The sequence below is a fragment of the Cupressus sempervirens genome, chromosome 10 (genome assembly GCF_028749045.1).
Source record: "Cupressus sempervirens isolate cs-2001-9-10 chromosome 10, ASM2874904v1, whole genome shotgun sequence".
Classification (NCBI taxonomy): Eukaryota; Viridiplantae; Streptophyta; class Pinopsida; order Cupressales; family Cupressaceae; genus Cupressus; species Cupressus sempervirens.
The window spans coordinates 414793704-414814482 of NC_143127.1; the positions used below are offsets into that span (position 1 = coordinate 414793704).

Here is a 20779-nt window from a genome sequence, read left to right on the forward strand (position 1 = left end):
TTTTTGGAAAAGATGGCATTGAAATAGTCGAACTGGGTGGTAACCTGCTAGTCAACCCATTCAAGTTCAGTCCATAGATCAATGTCCATCATATCAGCATGCATGGTCCTATGTAAAATAATTTTTACCCCTATATGGGACTTGGCATGTTGTTTTTGAATGTGTTACCTATATTGAGACTTAGCAAGTTGTTATGTGTTATCAACATATAAGATTTAGAATATATGTATAGTGATGTGTTACCCATGAATGAGATTTAGAAATTTTTTCTAAATTACCCATTATAAAATATAGCATGTGTTTCTATGTGCAAAAGAGGGATGAAGTATTTGTTAGAAATAGGTAACACTAAGAGGGGGTGAATTAGTATTTCACAAAATTTTGCCCAATTACGAATATCATTAACAATCTTATAACTTACATATTAAAGTAAGCTAATTAAGTTGGTTAGTAAACACAACCATAAAGTAATGCAACACATAACACCATATTTTATAAATTGGGGAAATCATGGCCAAGGGAAAACCTCAATGGTGATGGTACCCACAAAATGATCCACTAATCAAAGGTATGTTATGAAAGATATTGACCCTATTAGGAGTCTATAATATCCATAAAGTGTATTAATCCTTGTTAGAGGACTAGGCCTTGTTAGAAGCCTAAACCCTATTAGGAGTTGTTATTACAATTATAGAAAGTATGCAAGATGAGCCCATTGTCCAAACATGCAATATACAATAAAATTTTGCACACAAAGGTATAGATACAAAAACCTCTTGCCAATATTGATATCTTCAATATATGATTTGAATTTTGTAGCTCACTATAAAATCCTTGCATAAGCTACCTCTACCTTCTCTTATAATCAAATTTGCATTACAAAAATGTAGAATTTTAATGTCATATACATCACAAATATTTGCATCTAAATTTCTATGCTTTATACCAAGTTATTCTATTTTGTTTACCTTCATGTCATCACAAGTGTCCCAAAATGTAAAAATGACTTTTACTCACTTAGGGTTACCATCTATGATGTCATCCATAATTAATCAAATAATTATTTTGGTAAGAAAAATATTTTTTTAGCATAGAGTATCCAATTCCTTATCTTTACCATGTCTTGTCTATTCAATATTATAACTAAAAAACTACTATATCTTTGTTTGTATTGTTTTTACAACCTTACAATCTTAGATGTAAAATCCTCATACTCAATTATGTATGTCCTCTTTTATATCTTTGTGTCATCTTTAGTCAACTGCTTAATTTTTCTATACTCTTGCTTTTCATCTTGATGATGGATCACTGTGTGTGATTCAAAACATTGATGCTAAGAAATTAAGACACAATCAAATTCTAGAAATTTTTTGATATTAATATTACATTTGTTAATTGTGCCAATCAAAATAGTGTCTATGCTGACATAACCATGTGATACTTAGACAATTTTCTAAGTCCTATCAAAACTTCATCTTCATGATTTTCTCACTTAAATATGAATATATGTTTCCATAAATGACAACTTTATATCATATACCATAGCCAAATTTCCAAAAATATCCCCCTTTGACATTAATGACAACATATGGGAAAATTGGCTAAGTCTCAAAAACTTAGAATTACAAATTTTCAAAATGTGGATCACTATCTTGTTTATACCATCTTTACATAAGGATACTCCCCTTTTGACTATTTTCTTTCATTATAACTCCCTTTACAATTCTTTACTATACTTTATTTTATGTATATACAATTTTCCTTACTTTGCTCCCCCTTTGACATCAATGACAAGGGTGGTGTTAAAACTTATATACAAATCAAAATTTGAACTTCTACCTTTAAGATTTTTGGGTGAATATCTATGTGATGTAATCTATAAAAAATTTCTTTGAGATAGATAATTCCTTGTTGTACCTATCCTTGATTGCTTTAGATATGCTAATTAATGTGCATATCCCATATGATGCAATCTTTACTACATTCAAATCTATGTATATAAATTTCTCATATGATGCCTTGGTTGAAAGGCATTCATCCAACTATTTCTACACATAATCAATCTATAAGGCAAGGTTCTCTCTCAATAGCAAAAATCTTTTCAATATCCTTTCCATTTTCAATTCTAATAGCTCAATGTTGTCATGAATTTTGCTAATTATGCTCTTTAAGTCCATGATTTGTACATTGGGACTTTGTAGCTCAGTGAAAAAGGTCTTCGACTTTGTCAATTTGAGTGTTACCACATGTGAGATATCTTTGACAAAATCATGTGACAAAATAGACTTTCCATATAAAATTTTTGCTTTAGTCAAACATCTCCTTAATTCCTTAATGCATACATCAAGACTCTTCAAGTCTTCTCTAATGTTCTCACAAACCTTTTTGAACATTTTAGCATCATGAAGGATATGAACCTTTGTAGTTGCAACTTCTAATAACTATGTGAACTCATTATGAAAATCAATGATCACTTGCTTTTCTCTTGCCTGAGGGTCTAATTCAATAATTGTTACTGATATGATACTCTTCAATTTCTTAGTGAATTCCATCAATCAACTTTACACATTATTTAATCTTTTGTTGTTCTCAATGATCTTGCTCAAAGATGATATAAACTTAATTTAATCATCATCTCTAGATAGATTTACTAAATTTGATTCAAGTGGTGACCTTGAAAAACTCATTTCACTTACCTTTTGTGGGGTCTGTTGATTAAGTATATTGACTTTTCCTTCTTGCCTTCCTACCTATGTTTACATGGGTGCTTCCTCTGTTTCAACATGCTTTAGCTGAGGTTTGAAGTTGGAAGTCCATTGAACTATGATTTTCCAATTATCTTTCATTTTCTCCACCTCTTTATTAATCTTTTCTTCCTTATCTTCTTCTTTATTCTTGTTTTCTTCTTCTTTATACAACCTTTCTTCTTCCTCCTTCCCTTCATCTTTGGAGCTTGTGTAATCAACCAAATTGTCAACAATAGAGGGGCCATAATCCTTAAAAGGATCTTCTATTGTATCCATTGCACTACTTGTGTTGTCCACATGCATTGTATTTGTGCCAATTGTTATTCATGTCATTTCTAATGCTTTTGAAGGTTTTCTAGAAACTTCTTCTTCTATCTTTGTGTTTGTGGCCTCTCTTGCTAGTAGTGTAGATATTGATCTAATTTTTTCTTTTTCTTGTACCTCTACTATATATTGAGTAGGTATTTCTTCCCCTATCATTTTTCTTTCCTTTCTTATGCTTTCTTCAATAGAAGTCATGACCTTTATAATAGACTCTTTAATTTCTTTGTTGACTTCTTCATAATTTCCTCCCATTATCAATGTGGTTCTTTTTTTATTTCTCAAAAAAGGCTCAATACTCTTTATTATTCTTTCAAGGTTCTCATCATTTTCTACTTCATATAATTTCCTTATAAATCTTTCCCTTATATCATTATGCTCTTGAACAACTCTCTTCTTTCTTTTATCTAATTTCCCATATAGATCTTTGGGAATTTGACCTTGAATATCTTAAAATTTCTCATTAAACAAGATCATATGTTGCATTAATTGCATTTTCCAACTAATATTTTTCAAGATTATTATAGAGGTGGTAATGTTTATTTAATTGTGTAAAGCTCCCATTATCAATTATCATATAGTTTAATCTTTCAACCTTTGGTTTCCATTTGGTAGAGATTTCTTATTTTCTTTTCTTTGTGTCTCTCTTGGATTCTTCTTTTTCACTCTCTTTATTTGAATCTAATTTCTTAGTTTCTTATTTAGTTCTCTTATTTTTCTTTCCCATTTAAGTTGCTAGTTTCTCTCTCTTCTTTCTAGGACTAGTGGCTTTCACTTGTCTATGTTTAGGTGGCTCAATTGTTTCTTGTTTGACTTCTACAAGTCTTGTAGAAATTTTGGTGCTTGGTGGAGTAGTTGTCTAAACTTTTATAATACTGATATCTTCTTCATCTTTTATCTAAATAGGTGGAGCAAATTATGGTTGCATGGGTGCAACTATTTCATATGGTCTTATAGGTGCTTGCATAGATGGAACTGCTACTTAGATACACTATCAATGGCTAATGTCTTGGAAATAACAATATCAAATTTCTCAATTCCTTTTATTTCCATTGCTATTCCCATGGCTTCTCTGAATTCTTCCTTTCTCATATTTGATTCCTTCTAGATACTATACATTTTCTTGTCAATTTTCTTCTTAATGTCCTTACTATATAACTATCTACTTCTTTGAATTTCTTTTCATAGGTACACCATCTAGCACACTCCTTATCCTTTTTTTATTTTAGAATTATCTTCACATGTGCTTCAATTAGTTTGTATATAATTTTATATCCCATAGGTTCAATGAAATTTATTCTTTCTTCTATTTCCTCCATGCATGTGACATCAATTTCTACTATTAAAAAATTCATCTTTATAATTCTCAACTAGGGATGGTGGAATCCTAAATCTTTTCTTCAGTTTTGCTTGAAATTTTTTCATCATCTTTTTAATATCTTCTATCATTCTATCCTCACATTTTTTCTATAATAGTGTGTGATTATGTCTATTGTATATTTGTAGGAGTTCCATTCATAATCAAGCATACCAAAAAACTTTCTTACTACTTGGAAGAGCAAATGTTTAAATAGGGATATAAATTTGAATGGTGCATTCTTGGTTTTCTTGAATCTTTCTATGTTATCTAGTAGTTTATATCTTAGAATTTTAGATATATCAACTTTCTCTCTTTTTATTGTTGTCATATATGTTGATGGATAAATCCAACATGAAAAGAGTTCAATCTAGAACTTTTTTTTTTTTTAAAGGCAAAAAGTGGCAAGCCACTATAATATTTTATTAAAACTAATGCAAAAAGGTCAATTGGGAAAGAATTAGTGAAGAAAACCTAGCTTCATCCCTTATATACATAGATTTTACATAATTTCATGGAACTATTGACAAAGTATAATTGCAAAAGGGTGAAACAACTACCACCCAATCTCACCACAAATGTCAAATAATTGACATTAAAATTCCTATAAACAATGGTTGGTCATAGTATCCACAAAACCTATTAAAAATTCCCAGAAACACACCTTCCACACATAGCTTTGAACATTTGCATTGGTCATTCCTTGATTAACTATATTGAAGTGAGTTTAGAAAACATCTACTAACAAACTACAGTGTCATTACAACTACTTTATAACTTACTCTTTGCATTTCTACTGTACAGTGTTGCATCAGAGATGTTGTTCATAAATCAATCAACAAACTTGGGCAGTTAATTCTTAAAAAACTGTTGTCAACCACCAATTCCTGCCCACCCACTCTTTGAACCTTGAAAAGAACATTTACATCTAGTTTGTTCATTGTTGTGCAATTATTATAATTGATTTCCTTGAGTATATTTGTGATGGTAGGAAACTGATTAGAGTGAGGACATGCATGCTCTTGATTATTGACAATGACCTTGTTATTATTCTCCACTTGGGCAAATCCATCTCCATTTAAAACTATCTTTTCCTATTGCTTGTCAAGACTTTGGCCTGCTTGCTGATCCTCCCCCTCATCCTTATGCTTTATATGCCTCCCAAGGCTAGGGTATCCTTTCTTTGAAATATTTAGTTCACACCCGCTAGGAAGAGTGTCTTCTTTTCCTTCTACTCCTATTTTACTATCTTCTTCAAGCACAAGTTGGAAACTCTTTGTTCCATTTCCCTTCATAGGCTTAGAAGAAGCAGAATAGGATGGCTTCTCAGATTTTATCTTCTGGCATAAATGTTATGTCTCTTCAATCCTTTTAGAATTATTCTCTGCATCAAGCCCCTTAGTAGACTTTACATTTTCTTGAGAGCTGATTGGTGCTCCTTCAGCCTTGGCTTTTTTTAAAATCTCTTCTTGCATGTTTGTATCTTCAATCAAGTTTGCAACTTTGTTGTGCACATCTAACAATCCTTCTTTTGTAGCTACTTCTTCCTCTTCTTGATCTTCTAGAGAAGGCTTTCGCTTCTTTCTTCCTCTCTTTCCATCACTATTGTAACTTTTCTCAAATTCTCATATGATGTCAAAGTAGTCTTTAACATTGTGAAAAGGTTCCCAGGTGTTAGAACTCTCTGGCCAACCCTTCCATTTAACAAGATACTCCACCTTGATCCTACAAAAGCATTTCTTGTGAATGGATTCCACTTTGCCCCTTGTTTGCTGGGAGAAGGGTTTCAATCTAGAACTTTAATTTGTCTTATTTCCAATTATTTTTCTAACAAGTCTGACATCAACTTCCTTGATCATGTTTGACTTCATGTTTCTTCCATGTGACATTACTTTTAGGTCTATTTCATCTAATTTCTTAACATTATTGATATTCATAGGATTAATTATATCATTGCTCAATCAAATTAACTTGTGAACCATGTCATTTTCAATCATAATAGGTATGTCTCCTACCCAGAAAATATCATCATCCATACAACTTAGAATTATCCTTGTCCACTCATGGTTATAAAATTCTGAATAGAACATATGCTTAGTGATGTTTAGGTCTCCAAAATGTTCATAACCATATTTTAGTGTTAGGTCATCATTTTATACCAAGTTCATATCTTTGTGAATGTCATTATCTCCAATTAACTCAAATTTATAGTAAATATAAGCACATATGTATTATACATGCAAAACCCTATTAGGTACTTGTGAAAATACTCTTAATAGGTCATATAAAGTGAAATTTATAGATGCTTCTTAAATTGATATCAACATCTCTCATGTAGAGCATCCTATAAAATAAATAAATAATATGAACCTTACTGATCCTTTCATCATCAACTCAATAATTTCATTATATAAAGGCGTCCTACGAGGTAAAATACAACATGTTTTAATACAAAAACAACAAACTTTCTCCATTTGCATATCCTAATTTCTATATCTAATTCCATTATTCATAAATTTTAATCCTTAAAGTTACTTAACAAAAAATTTGGTGAAATTTTTCCACATTAGGAATACTAAAAGATATCCAAAGAGGAGCCATAAATAATAAACCCATTGCAATTTATTGTCTCTACACTTAGATCCATTTTCTCTGTCATAAATTAGAAGTAAAAATAGTAACCTTGCTTAGGGAATGTAATAACTTCCTCAAAATGACTCCAAATGAAACCAAACCAATTTCAAATTTATTATATATAAATATAATTTCATAATCTATAATCCATTAATTTATCCAATACATAAATAATTTTATAAGATCAAATCTTTGCCTACACCTTAAATGGAGATCCTTAAATACCAATCTTCACTCAAATATCCATAAATTACAAAAATCTAAATGAAAATTACTCAAACCAATTTCAAATTAGCTATAGTTCACATATATATATATATAATGAATTAAAATATAGTTCTTTATTCATCCAAATATGTTCTTACGAAGTGTTTTAATCTGCCTGTAGTCAGGTATCCTTAAACCTAAAAATAAAATCTTTTTCCAAAACTTGCATAGCTTCTTCATTTCTAAATGAAATAAAATCAAACCAAATCCAAAAGAAACATTATGTTGAGATATGATTGAAAATATCTGTGTTAAGAGAGATTGTTGAAGAAGACTATGTGTTTCAATAATTGTTTTGTCACTGATGTCGAACCTATTATTTGTTGGTAAGAAAACTACTTATAAGATTCAAGTACTATCACTTAGTTGATTGATGAAGAGGATTTGATCAAAAGGAGGTAACAATAGAACCTAGAGGAAAGGTTGTGTTATGTTTATGTAATGAAGTACAAGGATAAGTTAAGACAGTGATGACATGATGTATTGTTAATCTATTGAAGGTTACAAATGTTGGCTACAATAAGAAAGTTTAGAAGAATGAGTTAAACAAAGTTTTTCTACCAAGCTTGACCTAGGGGATAGTAGGTACCAAGATAGCTGCCGAGAAAAGACAATGCAAGCCAAGCAGAAATTTAGTTGGAGCTAAGTGAAAGAAAATTCTAGTGGATGTTGAGCAAGACAATTGATGCCGAGTAAACTTTAGTTGATGCCAAGTGATTTTACAATTGATGCCAAACAACACAATATGTGTTGAGCATCAAAAGGTTGATAATGCCAAGCTGTTGTGCTATGTTAAAGATCAAATATTCATTGAATCTATGCCAACAAGTTTGTTTTCTTGAAACTTGTGAACCAAGAGGAAGATAAGGTTGATGAGTTGGTGGCACAAAATTTGATGTAAACCATTTTAAAGAAAATTTAAATGGATTCTAGGAGAAGTTTCTAGAAAAGACAAGATATGGGGTAGATACATTGTATCCTACCTAATCCATCCAAACTTTAAATTAGATGATGGAAAATGAGTGGGAAAATATCCAAATTTCTTATTTATAGGAATCTTTGGTCATGAAGCAAAAGTATTCATGTGTGAGAACCTAAGGAGAAGAAGGAATTAAGGGTTTTGCTTCATTAAGGGACCCAAGAAGAGAAGAGTTTGAAATGGCTTTTAAAGCAAGAAGGCTTAAGGAGATGAATGCTTGAAGAGTGAACAAGCTGTTAGAGCTTCAAAGTATGAAGGCCAAGAAAAATTGAGGACTAAATAGAGATCTAAAATCTACAAGAAATTTTTTAAATTGTATCAAATCAAAGCTCTACTATTACTCTCTAACAATTATATCAGTCTTAGGTAAATCCTTTCGATTAAGGTTAACCTAACAGTCATTTGTAAATCCTTTAATCAGGTGACATTCCAAGTGAATGGCCTAAAGTCCTCTAATAAGGCTCACTTCTAACAAGGTGATTGAAATCCTTTAACTGGGTCACATTTAATAGGGTTGGCCTTTCACAAGGTATCACTTCAGAAGAGTGAAAAGGAGTAGCATGTTATTAGTGATTTTTCCCAAATTTGGTTTTCATGTAAATCATTGTGTCAAGTATGCTAATGAATCTATTGTGTTTCATGCTTTATATCTCTACAAGTTGATTTCACAGTACATACAAGTTTTAGTAATCATATAATGGATGCATGCATGGGTATGCTTGTTTTATGTGTTCACTAAGTTGTGAAAAGTTTTATTTATACATCTAGACCTTGGATAATTGATTCACATCCCCACCCCCCTCTTAGTTATTGTAAAAGTATTCCAAAAATTGGTATCAGAGCCTTCCACTTAAGAGGATTAGTTTCAAGGTACTAGAAGCACAAAGATCAAGATGTCTAAAAGAGAAGTACCCAAGCTCAATAGGGATAACTTTCCTACATGGAAAATTTTGATGAAGCTACATCTTGGAGGACTTGGAGATCATGCATAATCTACCATTGCAGTGGAACATGTTGATCTAGTTGGAGCCATAACTGCTAAAGATATGAAGAAGAAGAAAGAACACATTTAGGCAATGTTGGAGATTTCCTCTACCCTAAGCTATGCCAAATTTGATGATATCAAAGGTTGTGACACTGCAAAGAAAGTGTGGGATGCCCTACACACTATCTATGGAGGAGACAAAAATGTAAAAAGAGCCAAATCTAAGAGCCTTAGAGGTAAGTTTGATGATATGAGAATGGAAGAAGGTGAAAATATTGCTCAATGTGTTGCTAGAATAAAAGAAGTTGTTAGTGCAATACAAGGAGCTACTGGTCATATAGATGATGATACTATGTTAAGTAAAGTCTTGAGAACACTAATACCTATTTATGCTATTAGAGTTTTTGCAATTCAAGAGTTGAGATGTATTCCAAGAAATAATCTAACCATTAAAGGTCTGGTAGGTAGACTCAATATTTTTGAGCTATCTAACTTTGATAATTACAAACCTAAGAGCCTTGAATCTACATTCAAATGAAATTTGTTATTGAAGGACTCTAATGAGGTGAAGTAGAATAAGGAGAATAAGATAAAGATAAAGTATGCATCAAGTGATAGTGATACATGTGAGGAGGATGTTGAATAATTGGAAGCACTACCAACAAGAAGATTTCACAGAGATAAAGGCAAGTTACCCATCATTTTTTTCAATTGCAATGAGGTTGGTCATATTGTTGCAAGATTTACATAGAAGAAGAACTATAGAGATAGAAACAAGTACAAGAATAGAAGAGAAAATAACAATAAAGAATACAAACACAAAGGCAAGAACTCATGCTACATTGCTGAAGAGGAAACCAAAGATGATTCCAATGAACATGATGATGAAGTGGTGTATGTTGCATTGAAGGAAAAATCTGATGAAGATGAGGCAAATGGACTTGTGACTTGTGTGAACAAAAAAGGATTTGGTAATGATGCATTGTGTTTGATCAAAGGAAGAGATTCTATCAAACTAATAGATAAGATCTCATGTGACAATGCTTACTATGTTGAAGGATTAAATTATAACTTGTCGAGTGTGTCACAATTGAATAATCTGGAAACAAGACTACTAAGATATATGACTCAGATGGAAAAATGATTAGAAAAAGTGATCAAACTAGAAGTATTCTAAGGATGCTACTTGTCTTGTTACAAAATTTGATGATGTATGGCTTTGGCATAAGAGATTATGTCATGTTAATTTTCATAACTTTTTCAGTATTAATAACATGAAGAAAGTTAGAGGTTTGCCTAAATTGAAGAAGCTTGATAATGTAGTGTGTAAAAAATGTCACTTACGAAAAATGACAAAGTCAAGCTTTAAAAGTAAATCTTATACCTCTAAAGAAATACTAGAGATTTTTCATACTGACTTATGTGGACCAATTGAAGTGCAAACTATAGAGGTGATAAGTACATAATACTATTCGTTGATTATTATTCTAGGATGATGATATTTATGTTCTTGAAATAGAAATTTGATGCTTTGCAAATGTTTAAGTGGTACTTGGCAAGAGTTGAGAAAGAAATGAGTAGAAGTCTAAAATTCTTAAGATTAGATAGAGGAGGAGAATTTACATCAAATAAGTTTGAGATGTTTAGTAATGAGAAAGGAATCAAAAGATAGACATCTGCTCCTAGGTACCCTCCACAAAATGGAATTGTTGAAAGAAGAAATAGGTCTTTAATGGACTGTGCTAGAACACTTATGATGGAGAATAATTTTGCTCTGAAATACTATAGAGAAGTTGTAAGTAATATTGTATATATTGTGATGTGAATATCAGGATTTAACTGTGTGATTTTTGAGTCAAACTCGATGACCCATGTTTCATGAGTAGTGATTCAACATGAATCCATCTCTCATGAGAATAAATGGAACACTTAGCACTCATTGGATCTAGGTGATGCTCACAGGGGTGAAGCACCGGGACTTCTCGGGATGGGTGACCTCTCGGGAAGTCCCGGTGCTTCACCCCTCTGAGCATCACCTAGATCCAATGAGTGCTAAGTGTTCCATTTATTCTCATGAGAGATGGATTCATGTTGAATCACTACTCATGAAACATGGGTCATCGAGTTTGACTCAAAAATCACACAGTTAAATCCTGATATTCACATCACAATTTGACTAGTTGTGGAAATCATCTCCTACTTATCAATATTGTATATACCTTAAACTATGTGCAAATAAAGAAAGGAACTCATTCAACACCTTTTAAACTATGGTATGGATATCCACCCAATGTAAAATACTTTAAGGTATTTGGAAGTAAGTGTTACATTCTTAAAGATGTTAGGAATGGAAAGCTTGATGCAAAAAGTGAAGAAGGTATATTCCTTGGATACTTCACAAGAAGCAAAGCTTATAAGTGTTTGACTACTAACACCAACAAAATTGTGGAAAGTGAAAATGTGAATTTTGATGAATTTACATAGGTAAATGAGGCCAAACCCATGAAAGAACTAGAAGAGTACGAATCATTTGTATACTTTTATGAAGGAATGCCTACTGAAGAAGATGGTGCAAATCAAGTTAGAAATCAACAAGTTTTAGTAATTGTTGAGTCACATCCTGCAAATGTCGAGTTACATTCAAGAATCAAGCTGCATTTAGATGCCGAGTTACAAAATGAAGAAGATGCACATTTTGATTTTAAAATTAGTACACCTGAAAGAGATATTGAAATACCTCATAGAGATGTACATAGTGATTCTGAAGCTAAAAGAAAAAATGAAGATACAATAACTAAGCCAAGATTGTCCAAATATGTCAAAAAACATCATCATGTTGATCAAATAATTGGAGATAGAGATGCTAGAACAATGACAAGAAATAGATTAAGAAGTGAATCATGTTTCCTAAGTATAAAGGAGCCAAAAATAGTGAGAGATGCATTAGAAGATGTGGACTAGTAGAAAGCCATGGAAGAAGAGATTGAATAGATAGAGAAGAAAAAAACATGGAGTCTAGTTCCTAGACTAGAAGACAAGAATGTGATTGGCACCAAGTGGGTATTTAGAAACAAACTAGATGAAATGGTGAAGCCACAAGAAAAAAAGCAAGATTAGCTTGCAAGGGATATGCACAAGAAGAAGGAATTGATTATGGGGAGACATTTGATCCTATTGCTAGAATGGAAGGAGTAAGAACTCTACTTGCTTATGTTGCATAGAGAGGTTACAAATTTTATCAGATGGATGTTAAATCTGCATTTCTAAATGGCATACTAGAAGAAGAAGTTTACATAGAATAGCTAAAAGGTTTTTTTGATGATACCAATAAGAACATGGTATGTAGATTGCACAAAGCTCTATATGGTTTGAAAAAACCACCAAGAGCACAGTATGAGAGACTTCATACTTATCTTGTGAAGATTGGATTTGAAAGGACTGGTGATAAAATTAATCTGTAAATAAAGATAAACAAAAGAAAAGGTATTTTACTATCTAAAATATTTTTTGATGATTGCATATTTGGAGGATAAGATGCTTTACGTAAGGATTTTTCAAATCAAATGAAGAAAGAATTTGAAATGTCTATGTTTGGAGAAATCAATTTTTTGTAGGATTGCAAGTATACTAGATGAAGTATGGTATATACATCACTTAGTCAAAGTATCTCAAAAATATATTGAAGACTTTTGGACTAGAAGATTCTAAACCAATAAGTACACCTATGGTGATAGGACACAAGTTGTCAAAGAATGATGATTCTACTGAGGTGAATTAAACATTATACAGGTGTATGATTGGTAAATTGCAATATGTAGTACATAATAGACCTGATATTGCATTATCTATAGGGATAGTTGCAAGATTCTCTCCTAATCCCAGGGAGAACCATTTAATCGCTATGAAGAGAATAATGAGATATCTAAAAGGAACAAAAGAGTTTGGTCTATACTACAAGAAGAATGAAAAATTTGAATTGAGAGCCTACATTAATGTTGATTGGGCTGGAAACATTAATGACATAAAGAGCACTAGTGGAGGAGCATTTTTCTTAGGCAAGAGACTAGTTACATGGACTAGCAAGAAATAGAGTTTTACTTCACAATCTACTGCTGAAACTGAATATGTTGCTACTATTATCAACTACACAAACAGTGTATGGATCAAACAGTTGCTCAAAGGAATGAAGGAAGAAATCATAGAACCTGTGATACTTTATTGTGATAATACAACTGTTATCAATATATCAAAGAATCCAATGATTCACACAAAGACAAAGCACATTGAAATCAAGTATGATTACTTGAGAGAGTTAGTTCAAGACAAAGATGTGAAGATGGAATATGTTAACTCAAAGGAACAAATTGCTGATATCTTGAAAAAACCATTATCTAAGGAAGCTCATGAGTATCTAAGAGGTAAACTAGGGGTGATACCCTTATCAAAGGCTATCTAAGTAACAAGAGGAGTGCCCTGCATCAAACAAGCTAATATTCATATAATACACATTGATGCAAAGGATCTTACTTTAGGAGCTGTCTAAAGTAATTACAAAGCTAAAACTTCAAATTAGTCACAAGCAAGGTGATAGAAGGAGAAATTTAAGAAACTATAAAAGCTTATCAATAACATTTAACAGTGTGTATTATAACCATTAACAGGGTTGGCCTTTCATAGGGCAACACTTTAGAAGAGTGAAAAGGAGTAGCATGTTACTAGTGGTTTTTCCTAAATTGGGTTTCTATGTAAATCTTTGTTTGAAGTGTGCTAATGAATCTATTGTGTTTCATGCTTTACATTTCTACATGTTGATTTGATAGTAACATACAAGTTTTAGTAATTGTATAATGGATGCATGTATGGGTATGATTGTTTTATAGGTTCACTAAGTTGTGAAAAGTTTTATGTATACATCTAGACCTTACATAACTGATTCACCCCCCCTAGTTATTCTAAAAGTATTCCAACACATTATTCACTACTATATCTATATGTACAAATTTTACCTGGTTTCTAGGTTGTACATGGTTGTACAAGACCTAGAACCAACACTATAACTACAAAACCAATCAAAATAACAAATTAGAATTTCATCGAATTTGTTTCAAATGTATCTCTTACTTTCCATTATTGCTTTGGTTTCACCATACATAAATTTGTATAGTTTTTTTGGTTGGTTATAATTTCCAAACTACCTCCTTACATTCTTTTAATCATTATGCAACTTTGACAACATTTATGCACTTTATGCATTTTCACATTACAACTTTTGTATAAACCCAACATAAACAAAAATTATGACAGAAATGAATTTAGATCTCTCACATTAAGATTTTTAACCTCCATTTTTATTTTACTTTAGGTGCCTCTACACCATACTCCCAACTTGAAAAGTTTCCAAGTCCCTTGGAAATGTGGAATCAATAACATGTGGAATCAATAAAAAAGGTTAGACCAAAAATCATCATCTTTGCCTGCATTTTCCTTTGCCTCTTCATGCCTTTATCATCATCATATTTTCCTTTAAGGACACAAGACTATCCTCAAAATTATTTTATCAAATACTCCTATCAATGGAGCATTAATGGCTACAACTTTCATAGTGCCTTATTAGTCAGAGATACACTTTTACCATGTTACTTCAAACTCGCCAAAACCAATTCTCCATGTTCCTCACCTAAGAGTCCTCCTCTTTGCCTCTCTCCCTAGTCTCTTGGCATCCACCGGACCTTCCCATGGCCCTTGGAAAAATGTCCATATCTATCAACACAACAAGACAACATCTTCCTTTTGATATATCAAGGTGGATGACCACTTGTAGCTGAAAACTCATCAACAAATCAAAACCAAATCTCCATGGTCCTAGTGTGGATTGCCTCCCTCGATGCTCTACCCACACACTCAAGATCTTCAAGCTCTAATACCAATCTAATGTAGAATATCCTAAAAACTAAATAAATAATCTAAACCTTTCTGATCCTTCCATCATCAACTCAATAATTTTATTATATAGAGGAATCTTATGAGGTAAAACACAACATGTTTTAATACAAAAACAATAACCCTTCTCCATTCGCATATCCTAATTTCTATATCTAATTCCATTATTCATAACTTTTAATCATTAAAGTTTCTTAACAAATCCATTGTTGAAATTTTTCCACATTAGGAATAATAAAACATATCCAAAGTGGAGCCAAAATAAATAAATTTTTTACAATTTATTGTTTCTACACTTAGACCCATTTTCTCTATCATAAATTAGAAGTAAAACCAGTAACTCTACCTAGGGCATCTAATAACTTCCTCGAAGTGACTCAAAATGAAACCTAACCAATTTCATATTGATCCTATATTAATATAATTTCATAATTTGTAATCCATTAGTTTATCCAATACATAAATAATTTTATAAGAAAAAATATTTTCCTATACCTTCAATGGAGATCCTAAAAAACTAGACTTCAATCAAATGTCCATAACTTACACAAGTCTGAATGAAAATGACTCAGACCAATTTTAAATTAACTATAGCTCACATATATTTCAAATTAACTCAAATAAAGTTATTTATTCATCCAAATATGTTTGTACCAAGCATTTAAATTTGACTATAGTTGGCTATCCTCAAACCTAAAAATAACAACTTTTTTCCAAAACTTGCATAACTTCTTACTTTCTAAATGAAATAAACTCAATCCAAATGTAAAAGAAACATTATTCACTACTATATCCATATATATAGACTTTACATGGTTTCCAGGTTGTACATGGTCATACAAGACCTAGAACCAACACTAAAACTGAAAAATCAATCTAAATAACAACTCAAAATTTCACCAAATTTGTTTCAAATGTATCTCTTACTTTCCATTACTGCTTTGGTTTAACCATAAATCCATTTTTATAATTTTTTTCTGGTTGGTTATAACTTCCAAACCAACTTTTAAACTACCTCCTTACATTCTTTTAATCATTATGCAACCTTGACAACATTTATGCACTTTATGCATTTTCACATTAAAACTATTGGAATGTTGAAAATGGGAAGACTACTTTTAAGGGGGGGGGGGGGGCTGTGAATCAAAAGTATCTCACTTTTAACCTTTTCTAATGATTTAAATCAAATAATTGAAAGTAAATTATATGCATGCAAACAAATTAAATGAACATGGAATAAACACATGCATCAACACACATAATACCAAATTTTGGTAACCCAGAAACCCTCCAAGAATAAGAAGTTAAAACTAGGGTGGGGATGACACCCACACAATCACTATAGCAATAATTTTTTGACCATTTCTGATGGTCTACCCTATTAAAGGCTTTACACTATTTCAATAGTGACATAGTTAGAGAATTTACAAACACTTTACATGAACTGTCACCCTATTAAAGGATTTACAATAGGTTATTAAACCCACCTAATTCAATAGGATTTTCAATCACTTTATCCAAAGGTTCTTCCACCTATTTGTTAAGCTAACCTATCAATATAGGATTTCCAACATCTAATAAAATAGCAAGAAAGTATTAGAAACCTTTGACTTGATTGTTCACAATCTCCAAATTGCTAATTTTAGGCACTTGATCTACTCCTAGTTTTGATCATCTAAGATCTGATATCTAATTGTGTCACTTGTCCCTTGTATGATTTTGATCAACTAGATATGTAATTACTACTTTTTTCCTCTAAGTCACTCTCACTTCACTTTGAATTTCACTATAGTTTACCCATACATTGTTCCATCTTGAATACATACAATGGAGTTTTTTTCATCCTTTTAAAGATTGTGAAAACTTAGGGTTAGGTATGGATCTATGATCCATATTTAATCTTAAGCTCCCACTCACTCCTTGCATTTTTTTCATTGGTTGCATGCCTCTTTCATTTTTTTGTTTGGTTGCATGCTGATTGCATAGGAAATGCAAAAGATTTGATCTTATCCTTGTTCACCTTCGAAATCCTCCTATGTCAACTCCAATAATGGTTTACATTTAAGTTTTTGAGGGCACAAACTCATATGTTGATTCTGTTTTACTCGACACATACTGGACTACTAGTGCTCAACACATATTTGATCCTAGATTGCTCAACACCTATTACATTCTATCTTGCTCGACACCTGTATAGTTCTGGCTCACTCAGCATATGAAGCACTCTGACTTGCTCAACATCAATAATGACTCGACACTTACATATCACTCAGGATCTATTTCTTACTCAGCATCTAAAGACACTCAACACCTGTTGAAATATTGGCTTGGCACACACTATGACTTGACATGTATAGTGAAATTGGTTAAGTGTGTTAACACTTGAATGTCAAAACTATTCTAAGACTAGCAATCTCCCCCTTTGACATGAGTGTCAAAAACACTTAACTATGCATTATTGAACTGACCTTATGAGTATATTTTTCATTCTATTTTGTATATGTGCAAAATTTCAAAATTTTGTTCAAAATACCTTGTTACTCCCCCTGAGTTGATTGTGCCTTGACATTCTTACAACCAAAATTTTGTGCTGATGTACTTGATACTTTTTGTCTTTTCCCTATTCCTATATTCTGAACCTTTATTATGTATCTGATCCATCAGAGCTATGGAGTTCCTGCATTTTATATCAAATCTTATATGGAATAGAGCTATCTTCCATTTGATTGCCAAAAAAATTGTATATCCCCCTTACTTTATCTTATTACTTCTGTCCCCCTTTTGGCTATCTGCAAACTTTCCTTTTTATTCTCAAAATGAATGAAAGAATGTAATAAAAAAATTATAGTATTCTTCCCCCTAGTTATATCTTCATCAAAATATTATATCTCCCTTATATCTCCCCTAAAACATATATCTCCCCCTTTTTGACACTAATGTCAAAGGATCCCAAGGAGTAATACCATACTTATCCAAAAAGTTACTATTTATCTCCATTATTATTTTTAGAGCTACATCCCAATTTTCCAAAGCAATGTCAAGTGACTTGTGTTGGATGGCAATCTTTGTAGCAAGGTGTACAAGTCCATCAAGTGTAGAAAGATTAGTATCTCTCTTTAGAACTATTTCTGCATATACTTGCTCCTTGTGGAGGACTTCCAAATGTGGGGTGATAGAGGATTATATTTGCATCAATTTAGCCTTTATATTGGCTTCCTCTAATGTGAGTATGACTAACTCCTTTGAGTGTACAGCGATTGTGCAAAATGCTTCTCACTTTGAGCTGGATCATTTGGTAGTTATATGCTAGAAATTTTCAAATTTCTTTCCAAGCTCATTATTCTCTAACTTGTTTCATGTGTGAAGTTGGAAAAATCACATAGCTTTTTGTACAATAAGAAAATGTTTTCAAGTATAGCTTTGACCTTGTCTATTTTTGTGGCCAACTCTACCTGTTCAAGTGCTATGCCACTTCATATCTTCTCATTTACTTTCCCCAAAAAAATTCTTTTTGACCATTCCATAAGTTTAACATTAGTGTCCTGGTCTTTATTGGTCACCTGGTCAACTATATCTAATAGTTTCTCTATTATGGGATTTTCTTCATCTAGTGGCTACAAGCTAAATGCATCCATAAAGATGTCCTTAATGTCATTCAATGCTTGCTTGTGTTTATACTCTTTTCTAAGTATTTCTTGCCTCTTCCTTCTATCTAATGCATTTTTCATTATAGTGATCTGAGCCATGGTGATGGTCTTAGAGTCATAGGAAGGTATTTCTATATCTTCATCTAATTTAGGGTCTCCATAATGAAGTACCCTAGCCACTTTCATTGAGCTCGAGCCTAGAGTTGAAATTTGCAAAGGAATGGCTTCAATGCTTGGCTTCTGAAGGGTCTTTGTAGGAGTGCCAATTTTTGGTAGTTCTACCAATGTTTGAATGGTGGCCTACTCCTTTTATTTTGAGGTATCCTCCTTCTCATATGACTTTCCTTCCACTCCACTTAGCTTTTGTATGGTGTCACCTACTGTTATAGGTTGTGGAAGCATCAAAATTCTAGTCCTAGTAGCTATGTAGGTGAAAGGTGGTTCTTGTGGTTTCACCTTTTCTCTTTGTGGTTCTACTACTACCTTTTTTAGTTCGTCTACAATCACCAATACAAGGCTTGTGCATAACTGTGCCTATAAAGTGGATTGGTGAAGGATCTTGGAGAGATCCTCTGTAGTAAGGGGATTTATGTTTTGAGCTGAATTATTAGGAACATTGTTAATGATTATTGTATATGTAGGTGTGATGGTTGTATGAGGAGGGCTAGAAGGTGGCATTTGTGTGTCTTGCACACTCTATTCCTCTTCTTGCTGCTATTCAGCTATTGCCATAGTTTCTTCCTTTTGTGTTTCTTCCTTCTCACTTTTTTCTTTATCCTCCTCGTCTTTATTATTTTACTCCTTCTTCTTTTCTTCATCTATTCTTGCTATGGATTCCTTCTCCTTCTCTTGCTTCTCTTCCTCTCCTTTCTTCTCTTTTGTTCTCTTTTCCTCTATCTTTTTCTTTGCACTGATTTCTGCCTTATTTGTTTCCTCTTCTTTGTTATGATTTATCTTATAAATTATTTTCCACAATTGTGTGGACTTATTCACTACATCCTCAATCTTGTTTTGAAGGATGTTGAAGGCTCTATACTTAGGTGCAAATTTTCCACCATGTTTCTTATTAGCCTTTGTTATTTGACCTTTTTTCATATCAGGCTTTACTTGAGCCAAGGTAGATTATTTGATCTCCCTTTCCATTTTTAGACAATAATGTCATTTATTCTCAACTATCTCATATGGTTCCTTGGGTATGGTATTGTCAAGTTATAGAGGTGTCTTTTTGAATTCTGCCCTCATGCCATACACAAATTCCTCTACTGTATTTTTCTCTTCCCTACTAAGCTTATTAAAATCAAGAGTCTTTAAATCATTTAAATTTGTATTCTTAATCTTCTCACAAATTTTATCAATTGCAGACTTTGCATAATGACTTACCACTCTAAATTGGTTGTGGTCCTCTAATTTTGTTCTCTCTTCATCATCTGTATTTGATTGTGCCACATACTTTCTTGTTTTCTTTGGCTCTTCAACAAGTGGTTCACTGGCCTTCTTCTTCTCTTTTGATTCTTCCTTGGTCTTTTGTGTTGTTTCCCTTATAGTGGCCCTTGTTTCTAGTGTTGGCTTGGCTTGAGCTAGCTTAGTGAGCTTCTTGGGTTTGGGCTGAGTTGGAGGCTATGTTTTTTTCGTTCTCTTCTTTTGCTCAGTAGGCGTAGATGCTTACTCAGCTTCTTCTTCCTCAGCACCTTCCTCCTTGTATTCTCCTAAAACTTGGGTCAACTCAATTGGGCCTTTCCCTTGCTCTTCTTCTTCTTCACTTTCTCCTTCTACTACTTCTTCTTCTTCTTCTTCTTCACCACCTAGTTCTCCTTCAATACTTGCTCCAGATTTCTTCTTTATCTTCTTTACTAGTTTATCTTTCTTCTTGATAATAGTGGTTGTCTTTAATTTAGTTTCAAC

General features: G+C 32.4%; 1 pseudogene; it reads right to left on the reverse strand.

Annotated features, from left to right (window-relative positions):
- Positions 1-5218: 5218 nt before the first annotated feature.
- The window catches only part of LOC149534467 (chromo domain protein LHP1-like), a 59873-nt pseudogene continuing 44312 nt past the window's right edge, over positions 5219-20779 (reverse strand).